This window comes from Aotus nancymaae, unplaced genomic scaffold (genome assembly GCF_030222135.1).
Source record: "Aotus nancymaae isolate 86718 unplaced genomic scaffold, 86718_ANA_hifiasm-v0.15.2.pri h1tg000069l, whole genome shotgun sequence".
Classification (NCBI taxonomy): Eukaryota; Metazoa; Chordata; class Mammalia; order Primates; family Aotidae; genus Aotus; species Aotus nancymaae.
Genome location: NW_026988484.1, coordinates 2,354,504 through 2,367,134, shown reverse-complemented (window position 1 = coordinate 2,367,134; position 12,631 = coordinate 2,354,504). Strand labels below are relative to the sequence as shown.

General features: G+C 48.3%; 1 protein-coding gene across 5 annotated transcripts in view; it reads right to left on the bottom strand.

The window, feature by feature from the left end:
- The window catches only part of ZNF544 (zinc finger protein 544), a 30,271-nt gene extending 18,138 nt beyond the window's left edge, over positions 1 to 12,133 (bottom strand). The window contains exons 1-3 of one of the 5 annotated variants that reach the window (XM_064367420.1): positions 11,731 to 11,821; positions 10,843 to 10,946; positions 6,614 to 6,689 (exon numbers count right to left, since the gene is read on the bottom strand). The gene's annotated coding sequence lies outside the window, so the exon portion shown is untranslated. Of the gene's footprint in view, positions 1 to 6,613; positions 6,690 to 10,842; positions 10,947 to 11,730; positions 11,834 to 12,031 lie in introns of those variants that run through there. The other 4 variants (XM_012473136.3, XM_012473135.3, XM_064367419.1 and 1 more) reach the window with 4 other exon arrangements.
- Between the last annotated feature and the right edge of the window lie 498 nt (positions 12,134 to 12,631).

Genomic DNA, 12,631 nt, shown 5'->3' with positions numbered 1-12,631 from the left:
TAATTTTAATCTGTATCCTTTCAATGTACTAAACTGTAACTGTGAATATTATAGCTTTTCAGGAGTTCTGTGAGTCCTTCTGGTCAACCTGAGAATGGTCTCAGGGACCCGCACACAGTGAGCACCAGGCTCACGTAAAGAAACAGGCCATCAGGAATTCTGAGAACAGTGGGCCATTTCTTCACAGCAGTGGTCCTCCACCCTGGGGAATCTGGTGGCAGTGGAGGGGGGAGGAGGTGTAGAAGGGGACAACCACTGGCTGCCATCTGGTGGGCAGAGGCCCTGGAAGGTGTAGAAGTTTCTACAGCTCACGAGGCAGCCCTAGAGGATGATCTGACCCCAAATGCTGAGAGGAGAAACTGCTTTACAGGGAGGAAGAACCTTGCGGGCAAGGCTGTGTCAGACACAGGCTTCTTTAGCCTGAGGCCAGCCTCACACATCAGCAGACGTGAAGAAAACGCAGAGCCACAAAGCACCCAGCCCATTTAACTTCACCACCTTCTTCCTGAACACGGAGAACTCAGAGGCCAGTCAGGACAGAGTAACAGCAAATGCTGAAGACTCCTGCCTCCCCTGTGCCAGGAGACGAACCTTGCCCTGACACCACCAAACCTGCGTCCTGTGTCCCCTCCCTTTTGCCTGTCCCTTTGCAGGCTGACCAGGACTTTGCAAAAAAAAAATTTTTTTTTTTTACCATGATTGCAGTGGCTTGAATAATGGCCACATCCTAATCCCTACAAGCTGTGAATATGTGACCCTACAAGGAAAGAGAGACCCAAGTTGAGGATCTTGAGATGGGGAGACTCGGGGCAGGTCTGACGTCACCACAGTGACCCCTACAAAGGGGAAGGTGGGAGTGCCAGCGACAGAGGAGGAGAAGTGACGACAACGGGAGGCTCTTGAGCCAGGAACCGACACCCACTCTGTCCTGAGTGCACCGCAGACCCTCAGCCTGGAAACCTGTGACACGGATCCTCACAGGTGTCCTGAGAACACGGGGCTGAGCAGGGACGGGGGAAGTCCTTCCTGACCTCTGCTGCATGCTCTCCTCTCACATTCAGCCAATCACAAAACCCTGTGTCCCCGCCTTCCAGGCACCATGCACCGCTCCACAAGCCTGGCCCCATGCCTGGCCCAACCACTGTTTCTTTTGGGGGTTACCACAGTGGGTTCAATGGGGTCCTGCCTTTGACTTTCCTCTTCCCTCCCAGGAAGCCGCAGGGACACTACGGAGTAAAGCCCGTGTCACAGAACCCTGTGGAGTGCCAGCTTCCCACTGCCCTTAGGGGAAAGTCCAAATTCCTTCACAATTTCCAGAAATCCCTTCCCAGATTAAAATCTTAGCAGGCGCGGTGGCTCACGCCTGTAATCCCAGCACTTTGGGAGGCAAGGCAGGTGGATCGCCTGAGGTCAGGAGTTCGAGACTAGCTTGACCAACATGGTGAAACCTGTCTCTACTAAAAATATAACATAAGCCGGACTTGGTGGCGCGTGCCTGTAGTCCTAGCTACTTGGGAGGCTGAGGCAGGAGAATCATTTGAATCCGGGAGGTGGAGGTTGCAGTGAGCTGAGATTGCGCCATTGCACTCCAGCCTGTGCAACAAGAATGAAACTCCATCTCAAAAAGAAAATTTAAAAAAATCTCCAGACACTCACCACAAACCTTGTGATGTCTGTCAGTCACATGGAACACCTTCCAGCTCCCTGATCGCACCACACCCCACCTCCAGACACGCTTGCGGGCTTCTCTATGCTCGGGTGGCTCCACACCTCGCTGCCTCCCTGAGCCCTGCCTCCGTGCCGATAACAGGCCATGCCAACAAAGCCCCGGGCTTCTGGCACAGGTTCACACACTGGGGTGTCCGCTCCACTCCAACAGCATTTAAGACACAAAATGAAAACATGAAAAAGACAGGGAAGATAAAAAGCAGCATGAAGTCTCCATGGATGAGTGGGGAAAAAAAGCAAAGTGAGGGTAGATGTGGGGTCCTACCTGTGGCTGCAAGGGTCTAGCTCACTCAGCCCATGAGGGGAGCCACTCTCCAGGCAGGGCTGTGCCTAAGACTAGGCCCCAAGATGAAAGCAGACCCAAAGCACTCTCAAAGGCCGCCAGGACCAGCAAGCTCCTGGCGCAGAGTGGCTCAGCGTCCTGTGGCTCCCGTAAGCAATTTCCACAAAACTGTTGTCTTAAGATGAACAGAAGCCTGAGGCCCCGCGAAGTGGCTCACAAGCCTGTAATCCCAGCACTTTAGGAATCTGAGGCAGGTGGACTGTTTGAGCCCAGGGGATCAAGACCAGCCTAGGCAACATGGTGAAACCTCATCTCTACAAAAGATACGAAAATTAGCCAGGTGTAGTGACACACACCTATAGTTCTAGCTACCTGGGAGGCTGAGGTGGGAAGATTGCTGGAGCCTGGGAGGCAGAGCCTGCAGTGAGCCAGGATCACACCACTGCACTCCAGCCTGGGTGACAGAGTAAAACCCTATGTAGAGGGGAAAAAAAGTATGATGTTCATTGTGGGCAAAAGAAAAAAAAAAAAGAAAGAAAATAAAAAAAGATAAAAAGTTTCATAGAATGAGGCCAGGCACAGTGGCTCACTTCTATAATCCCAACACTTTGGGAGGTCAAGGCGGGTGGATCACTTGAGGTCAGGAGTTCGAGACCCGCAGGGTCAACATGGTGAAACCCCATCTCTACCAAAAATACAAAAAATTAGCCAGGCATGGTGGCTACATGGGAGGCTGAGGCACGAGAACTATCTGAACCTGGCGGGGTGGAGGTTATAGTGAGCTGAGATACTGCCACTGCACTCCAACCTGGGCAATGGAGTCCTAGCTACTTGGGAGGCTGAGGCATGAGAACTGTCTGAACCTGTGGGGGTGGAGGTTATAGTGAGCTGAGATCCTACCACTGCACTCCAGCCTGGGCAATGGAGTCCTAGCTACTTGGGAGGCTGAGGCACGAGAACTGTCTGAACCTGTGGGGGTGGAGGTTATAGTGAGCTGAGATCCTACCACTGCACTCCAGCCTGGGCAATGGAGTCCTAGCTACTTGGGAGGCTGAGGCATGAGAACTGTCTGAACCTGTGGGGGTGGAGGTTATAGTGAGCTGAGATCCTACCACTGCACTCCAGCCTGGGCAATGGAGTCCTAGCTACTTGGGAGGCTGAGGCATGAGAACTGTCTGAACCTGTGGGGGTGGAGGTTATAGTGAGCTGAGATCCTACCACTGCACTCCAGCCTGGGCAATGGAGTCCTAGCTACTTGGGAGGCTGAGGCACGAGAACTGTTTGAACGGGGGGGTGGAGGTTATAGTGAGCTGAGATCCTACCACTGCACTCCAGCCTGGGCAATGGAGAGAGACTCTGTTTTTTTTTTTTCTTTTTCTTTTTTTTCATAGAAAACAAGAGACTCTGTCTTAAAAAAAAAGTTTCATACAATGATACACACGAACAAATGGAGGTTACAAAATGCTAAACAAGCTGTGCAATATGTATTAATGTCAATGTCCTGTTTGTGAAAGGTGTCACCCTCTGGAAAAGCTGGGTGAAGGACACACAAGATATTCTGTACTATTTTGCAACTTTCTGTAAGTCTATATTTCAAAATGAAGGGTTTTTGCATGTTTGTTTTTAAAATAGAGATGAGGTTTTGCCACGTTACCCAGGCTGATCTCAAACTCTTGGGCTCAAGCAATTCACCCACCTTGACATCCCAAAATGCTGGGATTACAGGTCTGAGCCACTGTGCCTAGACATTAAGTTGTTTTTTAATCACACAAATTTTGAAGTTGATTTATTTTTTAATTGATGAATACAGATTGTATATATTTATCATGTACAATATATTTAGAAATAATATACATTGTAGAATGGCTAAATTGAGGTAATTAACATATGCATACCCATACTTTTTGTGACGAGAATATTTTACTTTCCTAGCAGTTTTCAAGCATGTAAAAGATTATTAACTCTAGCCACCATAATCTAAAAAATCACACATATTTTAGGTTCATTGTAAAAAAGTAAAAGATGGAGATAGCTAAAAATAAAAAAACAAAATAATCCAACCTCTTAGAGACGGCCACTGTTACTATTTTGTGCCTACAGTCATGTGCCCCATAATGACATTTTGGTCAATGACAGACCACATATATGACAGTGGTCCCATATGATTATAATGGAGCTGCCCTATATAGGTATGCCATTTTTTATCTTTTATTCCATATTTCTACTGTACCTTTTCTATGTTTATATATATTTACATATTCAAATTCTCCACTGTGTTATAATTGCCTATAGTATTCACTACAGTAACGTGCTGTGCAGGTTTGCAGCCTAGCAGCAAGAGGCTGTACCACACAACCTGGATGTGTATTAGACCATAACCATGTAGGTTTGTATAAGCATGCCTATGATGTTCACGCAACAGTCACCTAATGACACATTTCAGAACATATCCCCGTTATTATTGACAGGTAACTGCATTTCCTCTGAGAAATCTACCTGTGTGAATATACACATGTTCACTAATCACTTATATGTTTCTAGAAAACTGTGATTATAATGTAAATACTGTTTTAAAACTTAGCATCACAAAGTATCTCCCAATGCCAATAAACAATTTTTGTAATAGCTGTAATCACTCTAATAGCTGAATTTGATGAAGGGACTGTAGTTTATTAAGTCGCAGCTTTAAAGAGTTTAATGTTTCTGAATATTTAGGACTTTTCCAGATTTCATCCTCACATCAGCCATATAATGGCCACTCTTGCTTCCACACATGCCTGCCTTTCTGCACCTTTATGTTTAGGTTAAATATTCAAAAGAAGAACTGCCAGGCAGCTCCCAGAATGCTGCACACAGGTACACATGCAAAGGGAAAAACTGTTTCTTGAGCTACCATAACACAGTAAGAAAGGAAAAGCAGCAGTGTCACCATCAAAGATGATTAACTCTGGGCTCACTCCAAGTGCTAGGCTCCAGGCAGGGATATAAATGTGACCCAGACCCACCAAGGACACAACCCCAGCCTGTGGGGCCTCTTCTGAGGTGGCAGGGAGGCCACATGAGCAAACAGGCAAGAACAACGAAGTGCAGTCAGCATTGGATCAAGGAAAGACCACAGTTTGAAGTTTCTCACATGGTCTTTCTCATATTTCCTTTAGGTACACAATTTTTGTTTTATATCTATACTATTGGGCACGGTCCATAAATGTTCAAGATTAATATATCTTCTTCCTATAGTCTTTTATCACTAAAGAGGTGATAAGGCCAGGCCTCAATCCTGTATCATGCCTATAATCATGTAATCTTGTAATCATGCCTATAATCCCAGCACTACTGCAGGCTGATATGGTTTGGCTGTGTCCCCACCCAAATCTCATATTGAATTGTAGCTCCCATAATTCCCATGTGTCATGTCGTGGTAGGGACTCAGTGGAAGGTAACTGAGTCATGGGGGCGGGTCTTTCCCTTGCTGTTCTTGTGACAGTAAGTCTTACAAGATGTGATGGTTTTATAAAGAGGAGTTCCCCTGCACACATCTCTTGCCTGCCATGTAAGGTGTGACTCTGCTCCTCCTTTGCCTTCTGCCATGATTGTGAGGCCTCCCCAGCTATGTGGAACTGAAAGTCAAACCTATTTCCTTGGCTGGGCATGGTGGCTCACACCTGTAATCCTAGCCCTTTGAGAGGCCAAAATGGGTGGCTCACTTGAGGTCAAGAGTTCAAGACCAGCCTGGCCAACATCATGAAATCCCATCTCTACTAAAAATACAAATATTAGCCAGATGTGGTGCACACACCTGCAGTCCCAGCCACTCAGGAGGTTGAGGCAGGAGAATCACTTGAACCCAGGAGGTGGAGGTTGCAGTAGCTGATATCATGCCACTGCACTGCAGCCCAGGCAACACAGCAAGACTCAGTCTCAAAAACAACAACAACAACTCTTTCCTTTATAAATTATCAAGTCTCGGGTATGTTTTTATTAGCAGCATGAGAACAGACTGATATAGTAAATTGGTCCTGGTACAGTGGGGTGTTGCTATGAAGACATCCAAAAATGTGGAAGCAACTTTGGTCTGGGTAACATGCAGAGGTTAGAACAGTTTGGAGGGCTCAGAAGATAGGAAAATGTGGGAAGGACTAGAATATCCTAGAGACTTGTTGACTGGCTTTGACCAAAATGCTGATAGTGATATGGACAATAAATTCCAGGCTGAGGTGTTCTCAGATGGCGATGGGGAACTTGTAGGGAACTGGAGCAAACGTGACTCTTGCTGTTTTAGCAAAGCGACTGGCAGCACTTTGCCCCTGCCCTAAAGATTTGTAGAACTTTGAACTTGAGAGAGATGACTTAGGGCACATGGCAGAAGAAATTTCTAAGCAGCAACGTGTTCAAGATGTGACTTGGATGCTGTTAAAAGCATTGTTTTATATATTCACAAATATATGGTTTGGAATTGGAACTTTTGTTTAAAAGGGAAGCAGAGCATAAAACTTCAGAAAATTTGCAGCCTGATGATGCGATAGAAAAGCAGAACCCATTTTATGCGGAGGAATTCAAGCCAGCTGCAGAAATTTAAGTAATGAAGCATCAAATGTTAATTACCAAGACAATGGGGAAACTGTCTCCAGGGAATGTCAGAGGTCTTCACAGCAGCCCCTCCCATCACAAGTCTGGTGGTCTAGGAGGAAAAAATGGATTTGTGGGGTAGACCCAGGGCCTTGCTGCTTTGTACAGTCTCAGGACTTGGCGCCCTGCATCCTAGCCGGAGCTAAAAGGGGCTAACATACAGCTTGGGATGTAGCTTCAGAGGGTGCAAGCCCTAAGTCTCGGCAGCTTCCACGTGTTGTTGATCCTGTGGGTGCACAGAAGTCAAGAACTGAGGTTTGGAAACCACTACCTAGATTTCAGAGGATGTATGGAAATGCCTGATGCCCAGGCAGAGATGTACTGCAGGGACAGAGCCCTCATGGAGAACCTATGCTAGGGCAGTGTGGAAGGGAAATGTCGATTGGGTACCCTCGCCCCCTGAGTCACCACAGGGGCATTGCCTAGTGAAGCTGTGAGAAGGGGGCCATCGTCCTCCAGACCCCAGAATGGTAGAGCCGACAGCTTGCACCATCTGTCTGGAAAAGCCATACTCAATGCCAGCCCATGAAAACAGCCAAGTGGTGGTCTGTACCTTGCAAAGCCAAAGGGGCAGAACTGCCCAAGACAATGGGAACCCACCTCTTCCATGAGCATGACCTGGGTATGAGACATGGAGCCAAAATAGATCATTTAGGAGCTTTAAGATTTGATTGCCCTGCTGGATTTTGGACTTGCATGGGGTCTGTTGCCCTTTTGTTCTGGCCAATTTCTCCCATTTGGAATGGGCATATTTACCCAAAGCCTGTACCCACATTGCATCTAGGAAGTAACTAACTTGTTTTGGAACTTACAGGCTCATAGGTGGAAGGGACTTGCCTTGTCTCAGATGAGATTTTGGACTATGGACTTTTGAGGTGATAATGAAATGAGTTAAGACTCTGAGGACTGTTAGGAAGGCATGACTGGTTTTGAAATGTGAAGACAGGAGATTTGAGAGGAGCCAGGGTGGAATGACATGGTGTGGCTATGTCCCCACCCAAATTTCATCTTGAATTGTAGCTCCCATAATTACCATGTGTCATGTCATGGGAGGTCCTGGTGGAAGGTAACTGAATCATGGGGGCAGGTCTTTCCCATGCTGTTCTCGTGATAGTAAATAAGTCTCATGATATCTGATGGTTTGATACAGAGGAGTTCCCCTGCACACGACCTCTTGCCTGCTGTCATGTAAGACGTGACTTTGCTCCTCCTTTACCTTCTCCATGACTGTGAGGCCTCCCTAGCTATGTGGAACTGTGAGTCAATGAAAACTCTTTCCTTTATAAATTACCCAGTCTTGGGTGTGTCTTTATTAGCAGCATGAGAACAGACTAATACAGAGGTCAAAGCAGGAAGACTGCTTGAGTCTAGGAGTTGGAGACCAGCCTGGGCAACAAAGTGAGACCCAGTTTCTATAAAAAAATCCAAAAGTTAGCTGGATATAGTGGCATACACTTGTAGTCCCAGCTACTCAGAAGGCTGAGGTGGGAGGATCACTTGAGTCAGGAAGTCAAGGCTGCAGTGAGCTGTGATGGCACCACCGCACTCCAGCCTAGGTGATAGAGTGAGACCATCTCAAAAAAATAAATAAATAAATAAAAAGCAAACAAAAGAAAACAAAACAAAAAAATGACAAAAGTGTCTTTTTCTTATTGCTGTTGCACTAAAGGTCTACTTTATTTGATATTATCTTGCCATCCATTTCCTTAGTTGTTTTCACTGATGGATCTATGCTCATCCCACCACCTGTTTGTCAAAACCTGGACCATCTGACTCTTCTAAGGAGAGCATAGATTTAACTTTTTCTTTTCTTTTTTTTTTTAAGAGACGGGGTTTTACCATGTTGGCCAGGCTGGTCTCAAACTCCTGACCTCAAGCAATCCACCCGCCTTGGCCTCCCAAAGTGCTGGGACTACAACTTTTTATTTTCAGTACAATTTCCGTTTTTTGGGTTTTTTTTTTGAGACGGAGTTTCGCTCTTGTTACCCAGGCTGGAGTGCAATGGCGCGATCTCGGCTCACCGCAACCTCTGCCTCCTGGGTTCAGGCAATTCTCCTGCCTCAGCCTCCTGAGTAGCTGGGATTACAGGTGTGCACCACCATGCCCAGCTAATTTTTTTGTATTTTTAGTAGAGACGGAGTTTCACCATGTTGACCAGGATGGTCTCACTTTCTTGACCTCGTGATCCACCTGCCTCGGCCTCCCAAAGTGCTGGGATTACAGGCGTGAGCCACCGCGCCTGGCCCGTTTTTTTTTTTTTTTTTTTGAGACAGTCTCTCTCTGTCACCCAGGGTGGAGTGTAGTGGTGCAATCTTGGCTCACTGCAGCCCCTGCTTCCCGGGTTCAAGCAATTCTCCTGCCTCAGCCTCCTGAATAGCTGGGACTACAGGCACATGCCATCAGGCCTGGCTAATTTTTTGTATTTTTCATAGAGATGGAGTTTCACCATGTTAGCCAGGATGGTCTTGATCTCCTGACCTCATGATCCGCCCGCCTCAGCCTCCCAAAGTGCTGGGATTATAGGCATAAGCCAGTGTGCCTGGCCTTTCAATTCAATTTCAAAGTGTCTACTAAAACAGAGTTCTACCCATTACATTTACTGTGAGAACTAGTCTTATTTCTGCCATTACATATTATATTTTCTATTACTTTTCAAGTTCAAGATCAGCCTGGACATCATGGCAAAAACCTGTCTATACTAAAAAAATAAAAATAAAATTAGCCAGGCATAGTGGCACACGTCTGTAGTCCCAGTTACCTGGGAAGCTGAGGCAGGAGAATTGCTTGAACCCAGGAGGCAGAGGCTGCAGTGAGCCATGATCACGCCACCACTCCAGCCTGGGTGACAGAGGGAGACCCTGTCTCAAAAAAAAAGAAAAAAAGTATCACCAGGACTATTTTTGGAACTTGACAAAATAGTCAAGCTTCTTTAATGAAAATAAAGACCTATGAAAAAGAAGAGAGGTGATAGTCACAAACATAGTTGACAATAAAATAAACTGCATGGCTGAAAAATGCAAAAAGCTGCTTTGTATTGAAGACATATATTCCCAGCACTCTGTGAGGCCAAGGCAGGAGACAAGCCTGGGTAACATGTGAGACCCATCTATAAAATCAATAAGACACGAATCAAAACATACTGGGGCCTATGATCTCAGCCTCCTCCCCCGCAAATGCCTCAGGCCTTCCTACCCTTCAGAATCCACTGACCACTCAGGCTGTACTTCCTATGGGCCAGGCACTGTACCCTGTTCTCTGCCTCAATTCATCCATTTGATTTTCCTTATAACCCCACAAAGACAATTAACAGCATTTACCCAGTTTTCTGAATGAGGATAGCAAGGCAGAAAAAACTTGAGTAAAACTTAACTGAGACCTCGTGGCTGGGGAGTGCAAAGCTGGGAGCTCCACAGCTCATGGCCCTAAGCACATGACCTCAGCTCCCAGCCTCCCCAGCTGGTACACCCCACCCCAGCCCAGTCCACTGCCCGTTATGTTTCTTAGCATCCTTGGCTCTTGGCCTCTCTAACCTGTTTGTACTGTGCAATCTGCCCATGCCCTTGACTGCCCTCTCTGCCCAACTCTACTAGTTTCTGAGTCCTGGGTGGTATAGGAGTTCAGGAATACCAGTATCCACTCAGTCACCATCTCCTTACAGCTGCAAGCTCATGCTCTCACTATCTACTTCAGCCCCTTCCCACCACTATCCTCTCTATGCAGACAAATCTGCCTTTTAATTCACTCCAAGGGATGGTTCTGGACTCTTTCAACTTCCTGGCACACAGACTCCTGCAAGCCTGCACTCATTAGTAGCTCCCTTCAAATTCTAAGGTGCGATGTCTTATTTCTGGTCAAGATGAATCCATATCCCAGTGCCCCACCTCCACACCTCTTCTTCTCTCAGCTCAGCCCTAAAGAGAGTGACCAACACCCTCAGTTCCCCCTCCTCCTCTTGCCCATCTCTGCTCTGCTCTCTCACTCCCAAACACACACACACACACACACACACACACACACACACACACACACAAATGTAGACCATATCCAAGAAGGCTGCCAAATACCCTATGTGATACTATCTTGTCCTGATGCTCCTGGCCTTCCCTGGGGGACCTCTCACTGCCTGTGTCCATCTCTGCTCTCTAACCTTTTCCTTCCTTGTCTGGAGGCATCTGAGGGCGAGGGCAAGGGCTGAGAACACTCACTTTGCAACCTGCTTTCAAAGTACTGGCTCCATTACCTGCCGCTCTTGGACTATGAACAGGCCTTCTTAACATTTCCAGGCCTCAGTTTCTTCATCTGTAGACATCTGGAAAAACAGCAAGCCCTTCCTTGTGAGGATGTTGAAAGAATTAATTGAGTTGCCTTTACAGAGCTTAACGTATGTTTATTCATAGTGATTATACTTGGACATAAAATTCCCCTTCTGTTCCTCATACTGGACTTATATGGGGGCTGATCTGGCAGGAGTCCCTCTGGCTGCAGGGCTGGGGAGGGAGTTTCTTTTTCTTTTCTTTTCTTTTCCAGTTTTCTCTCTCCACGCTTGTGGGGTGATGCTTCCAATTTGCCGCAGGTTACATGTCTAGTCCAAACCTCCGGGGCTTCCTGCCACTGCCATTCCCTCCTCCACATTCAGCCATGTCACCCACATGCTCAACTCCCATGCAGAGACTGACAAGGAATTCCACATGTTCCTTGCACAGTGACTTCTATCCTGGCTCCACGCTTGAAACGAAAACAGCCTTCCTCCACTCCTTCCTGTCTTTCAGCATCCTTCCTGAGACACAGTCATTTCCATAATCGGATGTTTCCCTACTCCCTTAGAGTCTGAAATCCAACACCATGCCTTTCTCATTAGCTCTGCCTTGTACGGTCCCCAACAACTCCTGCCAGAACGCAAATGGAACCCCGAGCCCTCACAGGCATTACACATACATCCCATCCTGTTCACCTCTGCAGTCCCTCACTGGGGTACACCAGCGTTGCTTAACCACTGCAGGCCCCCAACACCCCAGTTACCCCTGCCCTGCCTGGCCTTAATCTTTTCACTTAGAAAACACACACGTTCTCTTCAAGGTTCAAGGTTCACGTACCATTGGAAGAAAACGCGTCCGCGTCTGGAGCTAGGATGACCTCTGCGTTGCAACAGGCGCCACCTGCCTGGTGCCTCTGTGCCAGGAGGCTCTTGGCCACCACCTGTGGATAAGCCGCAGAAGGTGAGGGAGCTGAGAGAGGAAAATGGGGCGTGAGAGGCCAGTTGGTTCTGCAGCCCCAGAGCTCCACACGCAGGCCTCCATCTCCAGCCCCTGCAGCCCTCGACCCAGACCTGTGTCAGGAATGCCAGCCAAACCCACCCCTGCCCGGACCTGCACGGAGGCCCGGCCCTATCAGTACCCTGCCAGCTCTGAAGCAGGAGAGCCTCCGACAAGCTCAGACCCAGGCGGGCGCTGCTGTAGGCGGACTGTGACTGGACCAGCCTTCCCTGTCCCTGAGGCCGGAGAGATTCCGATTACATCAGTTCCCTGTCCCGTCCGGCCTCGCCGCATGAGGGACGCCCGCAGGCCCAGCTCGTTTCTCCGGCACGCCCAGGTCACTTGGGGCCGCTCCGGCCTGGTCCTGCGCTCCGGCTCCTTCCGACTAACAGAGAAGCCTCCGCGCCAACCTTAGAGGGGCCGGACTCACTCGCACGCGCCGGGCAATGGCGGTGCTTCCGGTGGCCGGCGGACGTGTCCGCGCTCTGCGCCACGAACGACAACTCCCAGAAGTCCGCGCGCCTGCGGCCGTTGCTTTCTCGGGCGTCGTCATTCAGGGCGGGAGCTTAGGGCCCCGCGGCGGCGAGGCGAGCTTTTTCCTGTAATCGCCACTAGCATTGCGGCTTAGAAAGTTGCTTCCCGCGGTTCTGCTCCTTGGCGCGCCTGTCCCTGCCCCTTGAACGGCCACGCTGGTTCTCAGGCGCGCCTGTCCCTCCCCCTTGAACGGCCACGCTGGTTCTCA